Source organism: Rhineura floridana, chromosome 6 (genome assembly GCF_030035675.1).
Source record: "Rhineura floridana isolate rRhiFlo1 chromosome 6, rRhiFlo1.hap2, whole genome shotgun sequence".
Taxonomy (NCBI): domain Eukaryota; kingdom Metazoa; phylum Chordata; class Lepidosauria; order Squamata; family Rhineuridae; genus Rhineura; species Rhineura floridana.
Genome location: NC_084485.1, coordinates 101,475,381 through 101,493,823, shown reverse-complemented (window position 1 = coordinate 101,493,823; position 18,443 = coordinate 101,475,381). Strand labels below are relative to the sequence as shown.

Sequence of the window (18,443 nt, the reverse complement as noted above, 5' to 3'; positions counted from 1 at the left end):
GAACAGCATAGGCACACAGTCACAAAGTAACAAGCTATAGAGAGACTTAGGCAAAGTCTCTGGGAGTTTGGGTTACAGAAAGTGACTGGTGGTGCTGCCTAGCAGTGGGATCTAGGGAGATCTGTGCTAGAGCTGTAAAGGGTAAGAATAAACCTGACGTTCCTGTCTGCTGGTAGCCCCAAGTGAGAGCTTCACAGGTGGTGCTGGGGAAGGACGTCACTTGTGGTGGCTGTAGCGGTGGGATACGAACAATAGAGAGTCCCTAAAAGTGGTGTGGCAAAAAGAAATAACAAATATTACTTGTGAGACTGACTGGCAAAGTGTTTGGCTGAATATATAAAGATGAAAAGAGAGGAGCTGGTGGAGAAATGCATAGCATTCAATTTACCTCATGAGGGGCAGAGCTTGGAAAAGTTACTTTTTTGAACTACAACTCCCATGAGCCCAATCCAGTGGCCATGCTGGCTGGGGCTGATGGGAGCTGTAGTTCAAAAAAGTAACTTTTCCAAGCTCTGAGTCAAGGGTAAAGGGGTAGATGAATTGCGAGTAGCATTGATACATTCGCATCTGTCCAACAAAAACAACCTGTCAGAGAAGAGAACCCAGAAGGGTACTCAAGCAATCCTGCTTATGTAGAGTATTTAAGAGAGAAGTTAAGATGGGAACATGAGCTGGGAACTGAAAAGTTGAGGATGGAGGCTGATGAGAAAGAAAAACAGCGGGAGTTGGAAATAGAAAGGATGAGAATGGAGTTTGAGGAGAGGGAGAAGCAACGAGTATTGGATGCTGAGATACAGGTGGAAAAGTTAAAATTTGAAAGAGAGAAGTTTCATTCTGATGAAACAAGAAAGGACAGAAATGAAACAAAAATAAAGGTTACACCAAAAGACTTTGCGGTGTATGAGCCGGGACAAGATCCACAAATTTACCTCAACACCTTCGAAAAGGCAGCTCAGTTGTGGGGGCTACCGGAGGATAAATATATGCAATATTTATCAAATCTGATCAAAGGGGAATTGGCAGAGGTATACCAATATTTCCCCTCAGACAGGCCCATCACATATGCCGAGTTTAAAGAGGCAGTGTACAAAAGATTCAGGCTGGGACCTGACTATTTCAGGAAGTTATTTCGAAACTGCCAGATCCAGGCAGGGAGGTCTTTTGTTGAACTGGGAGCAAAACTGGTGGACATATTTGGAAAGTGGATGGGAAGTGCCAAAGCTCAGTCAGTAGAAGAGGTGAAAAGCCTCATGATACTGAATCAACTATACCATCAGTTGCCACCAGAAATAAGGCTCCTTGTCAAAGACTGTTCCCCTCAATCTGTTCAAGAGGCAGCAGAGTTGGCAGATCACTTTGCTTCAAATAGAACTGGCTGGGTGAGCAAAACATCGAGAGAGTTTAAACCCAGACCATATAATGGTGGCAGAAAGGATGTGGTACCACAGCGAGTGAGTCCTCCAATAAAGTCTGAAGGGCATAGGACACCCCAGAGTGGATCTGTGTACCCCAAAATGGAGGAGAAATTATGTTATAAATGTGGTAGACCGGGGCACCTACGCTTTCAATGTGAGGTTGCCAACCCCATTGGTAATCCTGCTCAGAGGAGGGCAGTGAAAACGGAACCAAGGGAGTTAGAAACGAAGAAAGTTCAGTTCTGCCAGATAAACTGGACAAATGTAAAAGACTTTGATACGAGTCTGAGGGAAGAAGTGAGTGTGCAAGGGGCAAATTATTGGGCATTGCTTGATACTGGTGCCGCTCAGACGTTACTGAGGCCAGATTTGATAAAATCTGAGGAAATATTACCTCAGGAAATGGTGACAATCCAAGGAGTGAGGGGTGAACCAGAGAGCATACCCATGGCCCTGATAAAATTGAGGTGGAGAGGAAGGGAGGAGATATGTAAAGTAGGTGTTAATGCCCAACAACAAGAACCAGTGATACTGGCAAGAGATGTTATGGGGGCACAAGGAAAAAATATATGTGGTGACCAGACAACAACTTGGCAAAGCAACAGAAGCCATTTCAACAGAGGCTCAAGAAAACAGGGTGGAACCTGTTTTCGAGCCTGAGGTTGCCATAGCAACCCTTAGCAGGCCTGCGGAGAGAGATACACTGTTTCGAATGGACTCTGACACAGAGACACAAAGGTTCAGGGAGGAGCTGAAAAATGATAGCAGTTTGAATATAATAAAGGGAAAAGCCCTCCAAACCAGAATCCCCTTTACAGAGACTTTGAGAGATCAAATTGTGTGTGAGAATGGTGTGCTGTACAGACTGTGGATGCCTGCTGAGAGAAAGAATGAATGTGAACCAGTGAAACAATTGGTGGTACCTAGCAAATTTAGAGCCAGATTGCTAGAGGTAGCCCATGATGTCCCATGTTCAGGGCATCTTGGAATAAAGAAGACCAAGAAAAGATTGGCTGCACACTATTATTGGCCAAATATTTCTAAAGACGTAAAACAATATTGTTCATCAAGTATGGTATGTCATAAAGTGGGAAAAAGTGGGGTAAAAACAAAAGCTCCACTGAGATTTCCTATTCCATTGGTGTGCTATGTTGTGAAAGAAACCTCACCCATTTGGTACTTTTATGGGGGGAAGGACTTTGGAAGTGTACAACTTACATCTTTGGTTAAAAACTACATTAGTCTTCAGAGTTTTCCTTCTCACACATTCACGAGGTATGGGTGTAATACATCCTGTGGGGAAAGAGGAAGGAACCCAGATTTCTTGATGGAAATACAATTAAGCAGGGTGAGATTCAAGCCTGAAGTATATCCATCTGGCGAATCAGAATGTGAGGTCAACTTGTTAAAGCAACCAGTTTCTTGTCAAGTGGTTGTGATTCAAGATCTTGAGAACAGAGATTGTTTGGATACATCTCAGATGAATAAATTTCTACACCTTTACTGTGGTAAAGAAATGTTTAGAAAGGCACATTCTAATATGTTGACAGTCAAAGCATTGCAGGTGTGTCCTGAGTCGGGCAGATCACAAGAGTGTTGTTTACGAGTGTCATTAGTGCCACTTTGTCTCAATATTGATCAGGATACCCTGGGGTTCTTGAAGGATTTCTTCACTAGTCTGTCTACAGAAGTAAAAATCCTAATGACTCTAGATCAAGGGGTTAAAAAGCCTCATGGTGCAGACATAACATGTACTTTACCCAAGCATCCCAGTAGTTTAAAGGAGTCAAGCTCGATTATTTCTTTTTCATTACACAAACGAGTGAGTCAGAATGAAAGAGTGCTTGAGGAAATCAGGAAACAAGGGAGAGCATTTTTAGGTGTGGCTGGTTTCTACTGTAAATTTATAAAAGATTTTGGGAAAATAGCAACCCCTTTGCATGACCTAACAAGAAAAAAGTGTGCTGAGTGTGTGGTGTGGATGGATAATAATAATAATAATAATATTTAATTTGTTTGTCGCCTATCTGGCAATTAGCCACTCTAAGCGACGTACATGAAAATGAGATAAAATACAAAAATTCAAATGCAATCACATAATAACAATAAATAAAATATTGGACAGTCATCGGTACATATAAAAACAGTTATAATAGCAGCATACGACAGATGACAAAATCATGGAGATTTACCCATCCCAAGGACCTCATAGGCCTGTTGGAATAGCCACATCTTCAGGGCCTTGTGGAATACGTCTAGGGAAGGGGCATGTCGGAGATCACATGGGAGGGAGTTCCAGAGAGTGGGGGCCACCACATAAAAGGCTCTCTCCCTAGTACCCACCAACCTAACTGTTTTGGTTGGCGGGATTGAGAGAAGGCCTTGTGTGGCTGATCTAGTAGGGCGGCATAGTTGGTGGCGGTGGAGGCGCTCTTTCAGGTAAGCAGGGCCGAAACCGTTTAGGGTTTTAAAGGTTAATACCAACACCTTGAATCGGGCCCGGAAGACAACCGGCAGCCAGTGTAGATCAAGTAATACTGGCGTGATGTGGTCCCAGTGGCGGCTGTTGGTAAGTAAGCGCGCCGCTGCATTCTGTATAAGTTGTAATTTCCGGGTCGTTTTCAAGGGTAACCCCACGTAAAGCGCATTACAGTAGTCTAATCGAGAGGTGACCAGGGCGTGTACCACGAGCGAGAGCTGTTGAACAGGGAGGTAGGGTTGCAGCTTACGTATAAGATGTAATTGATACCAAGCTGCCCGGCTCACAGCCGAAATCTGAGCCTCCATGGAGAGCCTGGAATCAAGAACAACTCCGAGGCTGCGGACCTGGTCCTGTAGGGGCAATTTCACCCCATCAAACACCAGGTCAACATCTCCTAACCCTCCCTTGTCTCCCACAAGTAGTACCTCGGTCTTATCCGGGTTCAACTTCAACCTGTACCTGCCCATCCATCGACTCACGGATTCCAGGCACTTGGACATGGTCTCCACAGCCCTCTCCGGTGAAGATTTAAATGAGAGATAGAGCTGAGTGTTATCCGCATATTGGTGACACTGCAGCCCAAATCTCCTGATGATCTCTCCCAACAGCTTTACATAGATGTTAAATAGCATGGGAGAGAGGATAGAACCCTGTGGCACACCACAATTGAGAGGCCAAGGGTCTGAAACCTCCTCACCCAATGCTACCTGTTGGCGCCTGTCAGAGAGAAAGGAGTGGAACCACTGTATGACCGTGCCTCCCAATCCCAAACTCTCCAGGCGATCTAAAAGGATACCGTGGTCTACGGTATCAAAAGCCGCTGAGAGATCCAGGAGGACAAGGAAGGTGAATTCTCCCCTATCCAATGCCCTCCTCATATCATCAACCAGAGCGACCAAGGCTGTTTCAGTTCCATGTCCAGTCCTGAAACCCGATTGGTATGGATCAAGATAATCCGTTTCATCCAAGTGTGTCTGCAACTGATTTGCCACCACTCTCTCAATGACCTTGCCCAAGAATGGTAAGTTTGAAATTGGCCGGAAGTTGTTTAAGATCTGGGGATCCAAGGAGGACTTCTTTAAGATGGGTTTATTGAAGGCTAGTGGCATAACAACCTCTTGCAAGGATGCATTAACCACTGCCTTGATCCCCTCACCCAATTTCTCTTTACAGCTCATAAGGAGCCATGCTGGGCAAGGGTCATTTAGACAAGTGGCAGGCTTTACAGATGAGAGCACCTTGTCCACATCCTCAGAAGAAAGAGGCCGAAATCGATCCCATTTGACCGGTTTGCAACTGGTCAACTCTAGTTCACTCACTGTATCCACGGCGTAGGGAATCGAGCTCCTCAGGTGCTCGATTTTATCAGCAAAGTGTTTTGCCAATTTGTCACAGGAGGCCTTAGACTGTTCCAAGGGTTCCTGAGTAACTGGACCGACCAGGCTTCGGACCACTTGAAACAACCTCCTGGGACAGCACTCTGCTGACGCAATAGAGGCAGCAAAGAATTCCCTCTTTGCTGCCCTTACCGCCACCTGGTAGGCAGCTATTGCTGCTCTAACCTGTGTTCGGGCATCTTCGGAGTGCGACTTCCGCCACCGGCGCTCTAGTCGTCTCACCTCCTGTCTCAATGTACGCAACCGTGGTGAATACCATGGTGCTACTTGAGTTCTGTTCAGGGGGAGAGGACGTTTCGGAGCCACTCGGTCTAAGGTCCCGGCGATCCTCTCGTTCCACTCCATCACCAGGGCTTCGACCGAGCGACCTTCAGCAGGTTCCAATTCCCCAAGCGCTGTCAGGAAACCATCTGGATCCATCATGCGCCTGGGGCGGACCATTCTAATAGGACCTTTACCCCTGCAGAGGGCGTGCGGCATCGAGAGATCCATCTTTACCAGATAGTGGTCTGACCATGACACAGGGGTAAAAGAATTAGCCCCCAACTTCAGCACACTGCCCTCCCCCCCCGGGACAAATACAAGGTCAAGAGTATGACTGGCTACATGGGTGGGCTCAGTGTTACTAAGGCGCAGTTCCCAGGAAGTCATGGCTTCCAGGAAATCCCAAGGAGCTCCCATGAGAGTGGTCTCAGCGTGTATGTTAAAGTCACCCAGAACTAACAGCTCTGGGGACAACATTCGCACGTCCGAGATCACCGTGAGCACCTCGGCCAGGGAGTCTGCCGTGTAGCGGGGCGGGCGGTACACGAGCAGGATCCCTAAACTGCCCTTCGAGCCCAACCTCCAGTACATACAATCAACGAAGCTAGTCCCACGAAGGGGAGGTCTGGCAAAGAGCAGCGACTCTCGGTAAATAACTGCCACTCCCCCTCCCCGCCTTCCGACCCTCAGCTGCTGTGCGTAATGGAAACCCGGTGGGCACATAGCCTCAAGAATAGGAGCTGAGGCTTCATCCAACCAGGTCTCCGTAATACATGCCAGGTCTGCACATTCATCCAAGATCAAGTCATGAATGATAGATGTCTTTTGTACTACAGACCTGGCATTACACATCAGCAGTCGAAGGTCAGCAGGAATCCTGCGTCCCCCAGCTTCCTTCTGGTTCTGGACAGACCTGGAACAAGGGATGGATATTATGTATCTATCCCTTGTTTCTCTCTGTTGACGTGGTCTGCCCCCAGCACCATTCCAGCACCTGCCGCCCAATCTTGCTATACTTTGGCCCCCCACCCTTCCCTCTTCTTCCCTCCCTGATTTACACATTTTGATGAATGTCAAAAGGCTTGTGACCTTCTAAAGCAAGCCTTGTGCCAAGGGCCTGTATTGATAGCACCAGATTTCGAGCAACCATTTATTGTGGCTACGGATGCGTCGGACCTAGCGCTGGGAGTCGTCTTGCTACAAGAGAGGGGAGGCACCAGACATCCAGTGGCGTATCTTAGTCACAAGCTGACATCGAGGGAGAAGAATTATTCGTTGGTCCAAAAGGAGTGCCTAGCGGTCATGTGGGGACTGAGCAAGTTGTGCCCATACGTGTGGGGATGAAGATTTACTGTGACAACGGATCATCGAGCATTGCTATGGTTAGAGACCATGAGAAATAATAACACCATGCTGCAGAGGTGGTCCTGGGCTTTACAAGAATACCAGGTGGACTTTAAGTTCATAAAAGGCAAGGACAATGTATTAGCCGATGGACTTTCAAGATAGATGGCCGGGACTGCAGTGACGTGACCCAGACGTGGGTGCGAAAAGACATTTTCCCCTAAGAGACTTGTTTTTTATTATTAACGCGTTGTATGAATCCTAAAGTAGGAATAATACTTTGCTGTTATTTTAAGGGGGGGGGAAATGTGATGTTCCTGCTTATATTGTAAATATGGTAAGTGCTGTTTATATAGAAGACAGGTGGTGATGGGGAAGGACGTCACAGCCCTCCTTGAAGCTGTTGATGTTTATTTATCCATTCATCTTTACTGTGGTCAATAAACCAGTGATTAAAATATAAAACACTACAAAGATGAAGACAGAACTAAGAAGAAAAAGGAGGAAATACAATTTAAATCTAAGATGTATACAAAAAAATTAGATAAAAAGTGATGTACATTGCTGTTTATGTGCCTTCAAGTTGATTACGACTTATGGTGGCCCTATCAATCAGTGACCTCCAAGAGCATCTGTCATGAAACACCCTGTTCAGAACTTGTAAGTTCAGGTCTGGGATAAGTGCAGCCCAGCAGCAGAGGAGGGAATCAGCAGGCGGCTGCATAGGCAAGCCCTGCCAGCTCTACAGAGTCTGTCCTGCTGAGCTGCACCACTGCCGGGGAAGAGAAGCGCCTGTCCTGAGTTTCAGGCATGGGAGGAGGGGCAGAGCTTACTGGCCTGTAGCAGAAGTGAGGCAATGCTGAGGGAAGGAAGGTGCTGAAAAAGAGTGTAACTATGTATATTATAATTGCCCAGAAGTAAGCCCTGTTGAATTCAGAAGGGCTTCCTCCCAGGTAAATGTAGTTAGAATTGCAGCCTAAGAGCGGAGCTTGGAAGGAAGGTAAGAAGGCTTTCCTGGTTTTCTTAGGCTGCAATCCAATAATGTCTACTCAGAAGTAAGCTCCATTGGGTTCAGTGGGGCTTTCTCCCAGGTAAATGCATTGGATTGCAGCCTTAATTACATTAAAAATATTGCCTCCCCACCCCCTTATTCCTTTTGCCCCACTAATCAGAGACAGTGTGTGTGTGTGTGTTAAGAGCTTCCCTTTCCTTTTACAGGCAAACTTCCATTGTTCAGGTCTGTCCTGGGGCTTTTGTATATGAATTCCCTCTCTCCTCCCCGCCTCCCCTCCAGTTGCAGCTGGGAAGCTCCTATTATTACTTTCACTGATATCTTGCTTTTTCTATAAGGAGCTCAAAGATGGTTCTTCCCCTCCCCATTTTATCTTCTCAACACCCCTGTGAGGTAGGTTAGACTGAGATACAGTTACTGGCCCAAGGCCACCCAGCGAGCTTCATGGCTAAGCAGGGATTTGAAACCAGGTCTGGCAGGATGTCTTTTAACTTGGAAACTTATGATGCTTGTAGCTGAATTATTGTGAATGCCTTTTTTTGTGGTTTGTGTCAGCAGTATGCAGAATGTGGTTTGAGGAGGAAAGGGAGGGGACAAAGGCCCACTGGTACCCTGTGCTCGAGGGCCCCCAGAAACCTGGAGCCGGCCCTGCTTTTACCAATCCTTTTTTCCCCACTCAAAAAATATTGATATTAATATCTATATTTTGAAAGTAAATATTGATAAAGGAACTATAAATAAAAATATTGATAATAATATCAATATTTTAGACACTGTTTTTAAAAAAAAAAAACATTTTCCGAAAATAGCAGTGGAAAATTGCTAGATAAAAATTTGATCCGCAACGATAGAGAATAAGCAAATTAATGGAAAATTCAGTACCAAATCCGAACTGGGCAGAATTCTAGCACAGAATTCTGGTTAACAGTATGATCACCATTTTACTGGAGAAGATAAAAAAGCAATGAAGACAGCTGACTCAGTTTTACAAGTGAGCAGAGGAAAGTGGCTTCACTGCTTGCTTAGGCTTCCACATAATCTGGCATCATGCTTTGAACGGTTAAAATAAAACTCATTGAAAAGTGTAGCCTGAGTCAGATCACACATTCTTGAATTCCCACAAAAATCTGCACTTAATAAAAGCACACTAATAGTGCAGAGCTTCCGAGTAACCACATTCAAATTTTAAGTATTCGATTTCTTTACTGTGCTGAACTTGATTACACTTCAAAGGCAGTAATTTAGCTGTTTTACAGTTCAATAGAGACAATATTAATTTTTCTATGATCATCATGCTGACAAGGGTATAGAAAACTAACACAGATGTACAGTGTTTCCAAAGAAGCAAAACATGTGAGGTATATAACTAACAGGGTGCTGACTAGGTTTTAACACACTGCATAATTTAATAATATAAACTGTTATAACATGATTGCATCATCACAAAAATATAGATCTAAATTTCCAGAGGAGTGGCTGTGTTCGTCTCCCATAGCAAAAACAAAAAAGATTGTCAGATACAGATAGGGATGGAAAGATCTGTCAATTTTGGTTCTCTCAGTTTCTCACTTTTCTAATGTTAAATTCAGTTCTCTACATTTCTACAGCGAGCTGCGATTTTTTAAAAAAAATCCTCATAAAAATTCTCCACCATTTTAGTGTGAATTTCTCCAAATAAACACATTTTTGTAGGCAGTTTTAACAAAGGTACACATTTTTGCAAGCCATTTCTCATCACATCATGCCTTTTTGCCTGTTATTTTCACCCATATATTCATTTTTATGCACACTTTCCCCTAATATATGCATTTTTGTAAATATTGTTTAGTTGGCGAACTGCATCCCAAAATTCTAACAAATGCGAATTTTGAAGGATGGCTGTGTTTCAGTTCTCATATTGTTTTGGAAATTGTGAATTTGATAAATTCTGCTTGAAATGTGAACTGAATTGAAATTCTCACCCATTCCTAGATATAGATATCTGAACTTGTCATACTGAATCAGATCTATGGTTTACCTAGTCTATTATTCACTTGGGGGACAGTGATTGGGGACCACATACCAGCAGTGCTGTTGCAGGGGTAAGATTGTGCTGGGACCATCAAGGGGCAAGCTTTCCCACCAAGCGTTTTCCACCTGCCTTGCCCCACCCCTGTGCCTGGACCTTATAAGGAGGAGCTGCAGACTGAGAAGTGCTGCTGCAGGGGTGAGACTGTGCTGGGACTGTCAAGGGGCAAGCTTTCCCCCCTGCTTTGCCCCCTCACCCCTGCTCTTAGTGACACTTTTCTGGGGGCTGCCTTTACCAGGAAGATGAATGCTTTTGGTTTTTAGCTGTTGTTTTTTAAGAAATGCTAGGATTTTGTTGGCTTGAATTTTTGTACATTGTATTGTTTTTATTTGTATTTGTGTTTTTCTATTTGTGTGTAAGCTGCCTTGGGGGCCTTTTTGGCCAAAAGGCAGCCTAGAAATAAACCATAACATAACATAACATAAGAGTGGTAAAACCAAAAGTGGGCAGGGATACCTCTTTTTGCCACTCTCTTCTCTCTCATCCCTTCATCATTCATTCATTATTCTCTTACTTTCACACAATCCCCCTGCACCCACCCACCCATTCACAAACAAGTATGGACTTCATTCTTCCATGATCTGTTCATTCTCTCTCTCTCTCTCTCACTCTCTCTCTCTCTCTCTCTCTCTCACACACACACACACACACACCATTCATGCAGACACACTCTTAAATTTGCAGACCATTCCTCTGCTTTACCCCTTGCTTTACCCTCTTATAGTCCCTGCAGCCTGAACTCATACATGTTTACTCAGACATTAAGTCTCAGTGAGGCATTTCCGAGGCACCTTCCTAACACCATCAAGGAGTTTTTCCCAAGAAGTGTTGGAAAGCATGTGGTTCTCAGAGGAACTAAAATCTCCTCAAGGGGACTGGGCTCTGTGGCCCACTCCTGAGCAAGTCAGGCTCCTGGTTCCTGTTGTGGTCTGGGCAGGCCATGAGAAAGTGCTTACAGAGTACAGTGGCAAGAATATTTTCCCTGTCCCAAGAGTGTAGTGGCTACAGCATCCTTCCAAAGGATATTATGCTGCTCTAGTGAGCTGAGCCACTAAGCACTGATGCCTCTGCAGAGATTATAGAAAAGATGAGAAACCGCTGGATGCCACCAGAAGCCGCATACATTAAGTCTACAAATTACCCACCTGATTAGAGTGTCAGGGAGATCCATATTCAAATAAAATCAGGATCTCCCAGCTGGGGCAGAACTAAGTGACCCTGAGAGAACTGCTGTCTATCATAGAGGAGAGGAGGACCAGAAGGTTCAGATGGAGTTTCAGAAGCACAGTCCTTTGGGTACTGCTTCACCTATTGCATACGTGAACATTGTCATTGAAAACAAGTTATATAATGGAATCTTGTCCTGACCCAAATATATCCTTGATCTTTATGCATTTGGGGGCTGTGGTATTCAAGCTACTAACACCAGAATACACCCATTTACTTAATTTATACATTTGTATTAAGGAGGATTTATGGATTGCATCATAAATCAGAGTTGGCCTTCTCTTCAGTTTTTACATATGTTGGCCTTCAATTGATACTACTTATGAAAACACTTTAATGTGACAAATTTTGAGCTGAAACCAGAAATCTAAAATGTAAACCACATATAATCTAATAATAAATCAATTTTACTTTTTAATTTGTTAAAACAATTTGCTCCCAATCTTAAATCCGAAATGCCAAGTTTCAACCCACAGAGATTTTTTTCATTATGCCCAAGTTATAAACCACTGAAAAATGCTGACAGACCCTTACTGTAGCAGGCCCAGTGGGTGCCTTATAATGAACTTCTAAATTACCTGAGATAATATCTGGAAAGCTTGGCTTTAAATATGTTTCTGGTTTTGACCTGTTGCCAGTGAAAACATTGCACATCGAAAGTCATCTCTATGAGTCTAAAAGTATAAACTGGAGACACAGAACACAAAATCTAAATATTAGGTGCCTTTATTTTGCATTTCCCCCCTCATTTTGTGTTATGGCATAGCTGCAGCTGTGCTTTAATACACAGAGAAATTTAAGAAGTTCTGCAACCACAAAATGTGTTTTATAAGAAGAATTATGCATATATTTCCAGTTATGTCCGGACATGGTTAAACAGGAAAACTTTCAGTCTATTTACTACGTTAAGTGGTGTTCAGGTGTGTTTCAAAGTAAAACTGTCAAATTCTTGCTAAGGAATTTGAATCTCTGTAGGATTGCTCTAATTTAAATTTCTGAAAGTTGCACCTCCTTGTGACAAACACCACCATTTGGCATACTAAGGCAGGGAATTTAAGGAACAAAAACACCTATTTAGGTTGCAATCCTATGCACACTAGGGTTACTTGGAGACTGGATTTTTGGGGTCCTCTCCAGGTCTCCGGGTGACTCACTGTAATCTTTGGACTTTCACCTTTCATTTTTTAAAAATTAAGTTTCTACATGGTCTGGTTCAAGATATTTTATTTATTTATTTATTTATTATTTAATTTGTATCCCGCCTTTCCTCCCAGCAGGAGCCCAGGGCGGCAAACAAAGCGTTAAAAACACTTTAAAACATCATAAAAACAAATCTTAAAATACATTAAAACAAAACAGTGTTAAAAACATTAAAAAAAACTTTTAAAAAGGGTTAAAAACATTATTAAAAAACCTATTAAGCAATTCTAACACAGACACAGACTAGGATAGGTCTCAACTTAAAAGGCTTCTTGAAAAAGGAAAGTCTTCAAAAGGCGCCAAAAAGATAGATGGTGCCTGCCTAATATTCAAAGGAATTCCACAGGGTAGGTGCTGCCACACTGAAGGTCTGTTTCCTATATTGTGCAGAACGAACCTCCTGATAAGATGGTATCTGCAGGAGGCCCTCACCTGCAGAGCGCATTGATCGACTGGGTATATAAGGGGTAAGACGGCCTTTCAGGTATCCTGGTCCCGAGCTGTATAGGGCTTTGTACACCAAAACTAGAACCTTGAACTTGGCCCGGTAGCAAATGGGCAGGCAGTGCAATTGTTTCAGCAGCGGGGTGACATGTTGGCGATACCCTGCCTCAGTGAGTAGTCTCGCCACTGCATTTTGCACCAGCTGCAGCTTCCGGACCAACCTCAAGGGCAGCCCCACATAGAGTGCATTACAGTAAGCCAGCCTGGAGGTTACCAATGCGTGGACAACGGTGGTCAGGCTATCCTGGTCCAGAAATGGCCGCAGCTGTCTCACCAGCTGAACCTGGTAAAAGGCACTCCCAGCCACTGAGGTCACCTGGGCCTCTAGCGACAAAGATGGATCCAGGAGCACCCCCAGGCTACGGACCTGCTCTTCCAGAGGGAGTACGACCTTGTCCAAAGCAGGCAACTGACCAATTATCTGAAATCAGGAACCACCAACCCACAGTGCCTCCATCTTGCTAGGATTCAGACTCAGTTTATTGGCCCTCATCCAGCCCACCACCGAGTCCAGGCAGCGGTCCAGGACTTGCACGGCCTCTCCCGATTCAGATGTTACAGAGAAATAGAGCTGGGTATCATCAGCATACTGCTGACACCTCACTCCAAAGCTCCTGATGACTGCTCCCAAGAGCTTCATATAGATGTTAAATAGCATGGGGGACAAAATGGTACCCTGCGGCACCCCACAGCACAGCTGCCAGGGGGCCGAAAGACAGTCACTCAATGCTATTCTCTGAGAGCGACCCTGGAGATAGGATCAGAACCACTGTAAAACAGTGCCTCCAATACCTATTTCACCAAGTTGGCCCAGAAGGATACCATGGTCAATGGTATCAAAAGCCGCTGAGAGATCAAATAAGAATAACAGGGTCGCACTCCCCCTGTCCTTCTCCCTATAAAGGTCATCCATCAGGGCGACCAAGGCCGATTCATTCCCATAAGCAGGCCTGAACCCAGACTGGGATGGGTCAAGATAATCTGTTTCATCCAAGAGTACTTGCAGTTGCTGTGCCACAACCCTCTCAATCACCTTCCCTAAGAAGGGGGTATTTGCAACCGGTCGGTAATTGTCACAAACCAATGGGTCTAGGGTGAGCTCTTTCAGCAGTGGTTGGATCACTGTCTCTTTCAAGGCGGCTGGAATCACTCCCTCCCGCAATGATGCGTTTACCACACTCTGGATCCACTCGGTCAGACCCCCTCAGCTAGCTTTAATGAGCCAAGAAGGGCAAGAGTCGAGAGGACACATTGCTGGCTGCATCATCACAAGCACCTTGTCCACGTCATCAGGCCGCATCAACTGAAACCGTTCCCAAGAAGTTGCAGCAGACGTTGCACTGGACACCTCATTGGGGACTACAGTAGATGTGGATGGGGCATCAAGACTGCTACGGAGATGAGCAACTTTACCCTCAAATTGCCTTGCAAACAATTCACAGTGGGCCTCCGAAGGGTCTAAGACTCCATTTCCTGGAGTTGATGTCAACAGACCCCTGACAATACGGAAAAGCTCCACTGGACGGCTACTTGAAGATGCGATGGAGACAGAGAAGTGGGCCTTCTTCACCACCCTCACTGCCACACAGTAGGCACGGTTACGATGTTTTACTCATGTACAATCAGCCTCACAGCACGACTTTTGCCACTTGCGCTCTAGCCGTCGTCCAGCCTGTTTCATTGCCCTTAGCTCACTGGTGTACCAAGGTGCAAGCTGGGCTCCACAGTGCTGGAGAGGGCGCTTGGGAGCAACCATGTCGAGAGCCCGACGTGCCTCACTGTTCCACAATGTGACAAGGGCTTCAACAGGGTCATCTGCTCTATGTACACCAAAACATCAGCCACACACAGCATGCAACTTCTGTTAAATTCCTTCGTAGCTGGCTGCTCTAACCCTGCCTTTTCAGGTTTGTAGCCAATAAGTGAAGTCAGGGTTGTGATTGACAAGGGATTTGTAGAACCCATTCCAAGGCCAAAACCTGTTTTTTTCCTGCTTGTCTGAATATCTCTGTAAGTTTATAGCTTTCATCAATAGCAAAAGTTTTTCTCTCTTGTGCGCAGGAGAACTTAATGCCATTGCAATGTGTTATGCTTTTTTAATTATGAGGGGTCAAACAAGTTTAAATTTTCCTGGGCTGTTGAAGAGGGCAGTGTTTTGAAAACCTTCCCAATATGAAGCTTTAATCCAATACTCGCTTTTCTGGGAGTAAAGCTGCAATGCTAATCCCACATACCAGGAGTAAACCCACTGAATTCAGTAGGACTTACTTTTGAGTAGACAGTTAGGATTGTGCTGTAAATTAATGGGACTTTTGAGTAAACATAGCAAACGATTGTGTTTGTAAATCTTTCTATCCCTCTCTAATCCTATTTTTAAAGCAATTAAGCAGGGTTTACTTAGGTGTCACTGCTTTTATTTCGTAGGAAACCAATACTGATTTTTTATAAAAAAAATCCGTAATGACCAACTGGTTTTGGCAATAAACTATTATATAAGGTATATGTATCTTACATTTCCAGTGTGTGGGTGCACTAGTGAGAGCACCAGATTGGCTCTGCCAGTGCACTTGCACTACCTTGACCTTACCAATGTCCTGTCTTACCCCTGGAACCAGCCTGATAAGCAGCAGTCATGGCAGCTGGCTGCATCAGGAGGGCAGCTCTCCGGCACCACTCCACGGTGCTGGCTACTCCTGTTCATAGCAAACCTGTGGGCTATAAACTACAAAGAGTCTTGTGAAAGACTAACAAACATATTGTGGCATAAAAGTGTGTGGACTACAGCCCACTTATCAGATACATAAAGTTGCAGTACACAAATATACACAAATACATACAACACACCCACACCCACTTTTTGTAGGGTAGGTATTGTAAACAATGAGGTCAAGGGAAAGGAAATGCGGAACGTATGAACAAGGATAAGAGTGGCAATTCTCAAAACAGTTTTTGGTAATGACACAGAAATCCTGGATTTGGTAAGCTAATTAACGCATACAGTGTGATAAAAAAAACCCCACAAACATTTCTTCCAATTCATACTTGTGAGAGAAGTTAGGCAGGGGACAATGATTTGCCCAAAGCCAATCAACAAGTTTCATAGCTGGATAAAGAGATAAACCTGGGTCTCTCCAGTCTTAGTCTGAGGATCAAACCAATATAGAACACTACAACATAAATCAGTGGAGGTTTTGATATTCTGAATAAACAACATATAACAGGGATCATAAAGTTAGTTTGAAGACATACCCCTGCTTTTTGAGTTCAAGTCCATGCATAGTCTCTTCCATGTATAGGAAGGCTTAAACTAGCAACAGAGCTACATTTTTAATAAAATTCCTACTAAATAAATAAATTTATTTATTATTTATTTATTATATTTATATCCCGTCCTTCCTCCCAGTAGGAGCTCAGGAATGAAGGAATAAATAACGTGTCTCAAAAAACATTTGTTTGTCAGATCCATTTCCTCCTCCAACTTTTTTTTTTAATTCAAACAAGGGATGAGTATTACTGTCATGTTATGCAGGTTTGCTTCTTTGAAGCATCTAACTAGCTGTGTATTCATTTTTTGAATGAGAGAGGATGCTGCAGTTCTGTTAAATACAGTAATTTTAATTTTTTAAAAACTGTCTTGTTGATTTAGACCAGGCTTTCACCAGTCTAGCATTCTGCTTCAGTAGTCAACCAAACGCTGCAAAGAAGCAAAAAGCTTATTATCATTACTAATGCTGCTACTGCTCCTACTACCAGCTGTATGACACTAGCATTGTTCAGCTAACACGCTGGAATCTGTTCCAAGCCATTCAGCAGCAAAAATAAGAACTGAACACAAGACCCTGGTTTCCTCTTTTACTCTTCCTTGGGGTAATGAAGACAGTGGCAGCAAAAAATACAATAGAATCTTTAGAATTAATCATTTAATATTGATCAATAAAAGCAAGAAAAAAGTACATTATCTTTTCAGACAACAAAATAATGCATTTTCTATTATTTGGCAACTCACATGAAGCATACAAAATAATTAAACAGAAATGAACTGAAACATTTGGTGTTCAGTGTTTTTGACAAGAAGGAGGCCAACAGTCTGCTTGTTCAGCCTGCTTGCTTTTATTTTATCAAAGCTCTCAATGAAGCATGGATAGAAAGCTGTACTAAAACACTTACTGCTGAATGGGTTTGGTTCCCTCTTTATTGTTCTAACATGTATATTTCCTTCCCAAGCTAATATACATAAGTGGTCAATAGGCATTAGAGTGGCTGGTGGATATATTCTAAAAGTTCAGCCACTGACTCACTCTCTCTCTCCAGAAGCTGAACAGCTTCAATGATCTACATCTGTATCAGCCTTACGCTACCAGCATTCAAGGCACAGGAGGAGGAAAGAGGAGGAAGGAAAAGACAGTGTGCTTTTGCATCCAGCATATCCACTGCCTAAGTTTATTTATTACATCTTTATCTCACTCTTCCCCTCAGGAGCTCAGAATCATAGAACAGTAGAGTTGGAAGGGGACTATAAGGCCTTCGAGGCCATGCATAGGGCCATGTTTAGGGTAGCCTGGTTCCCTCTCTCCATTTTATCCCAAAAACCCTGTGAGACAGATTATGCTGAAAGGGGATGGGGGGAGACTGGCTCACAGTCACCAGTTAGCTTCATGGCCAAGTGGAAACTGTAACCTGAGTCTCCCTTGTTCCAGTCTGACACCCAAACCATACGCTCCAACCACACTATATGTCTTTGGAACAGAACAACAGCCTATTCCCATATGAACCTACCCATTCCTTAAGTCTAAGATCTTCATTAGAAGCCCTGCTCCATGTGCCCCCACCTTGAGAGATTAGGCAGGTGGCTACCCAGGATACGGCTTTCTTAGGGATGACACCCCAATAATGGAATGTCCATTCCAGGAACTCAGCTGGTGCCTACTCTCTGAATTTCAGGTGCCAGGTAAATATAATTTCCTTCTCCAAAGCTTTAAATGGATCATTTAATTTTGCCTTTCCTGGCTATTGCTACTGTTTTATTGAGTTTTGCTATTGGCTCTCCTGGGTGTTTTTTGCTGAAAGCAGGTTAAAATGTCTTAAGTAAATAAATATCTGCCAGTATTTCAAACTGAAAAGGAAGTAGGATCATATTCCAAGTTCTAGTCTCTGGCCCACATTGAAGGGAAAGGCAATAAAACTAGAGCAAAGGGATTTTAATAGCGCATTCCATACAGACCACATTCCTAAATGCATTTATGATTCAATTTTATTACAAGCAACAGAGTCTTGTGGCCTCTTAAAGACTAGCACACTTACTATGGCATAAGCTCTCATGGACTACAGTGCGCTTCATCAAATACATGAAGTGCTATCCTGACTTAAAGGTGTATATACATATGGTGGTGGTGGAGGATTGTGTATAGTGAGGTCAGAAGAAAATGAAATGCAGAAAAGTAAAGATAGCGATAATTCAATAAATAACATTGGTCATTCACAAAACAATTGTTGATAAACACTATCATCCTGGCATTAGTAAGGTAATTAA

The 18,443-nt window shown here is 43.7% G+C and overlaps 1 protein-coding gene across 5 annotated transcripts in view; it reads right to left on the bottom strand.

Annotated features, from left to right (window-relative positions):
• Positions 1 to 18,443, bottom strand: part of ROR1 (receptor tyrosine kinase like orphan receptor 1) — a 333,715-nt gene that overhangs the window by 68,761 nt on the left and 246,511 nt on the right. The window contains exon 1 of one of the 5 annotated variants that reach the window (XM_061633314.1): positions 11,788 to 11,848. The exons of the other annotated variants lie outside the window; for them this stretch is intronic. The gene's annotated coding sequence lies outside the window, so the exon portion shown is untranslated. Of the gene's footprint in view, positions 1 to 11,787; positions 11,849 to 18,443 lie in introns of those variants that run through there. 5 annotated transcript variants of the gene reach the window in all.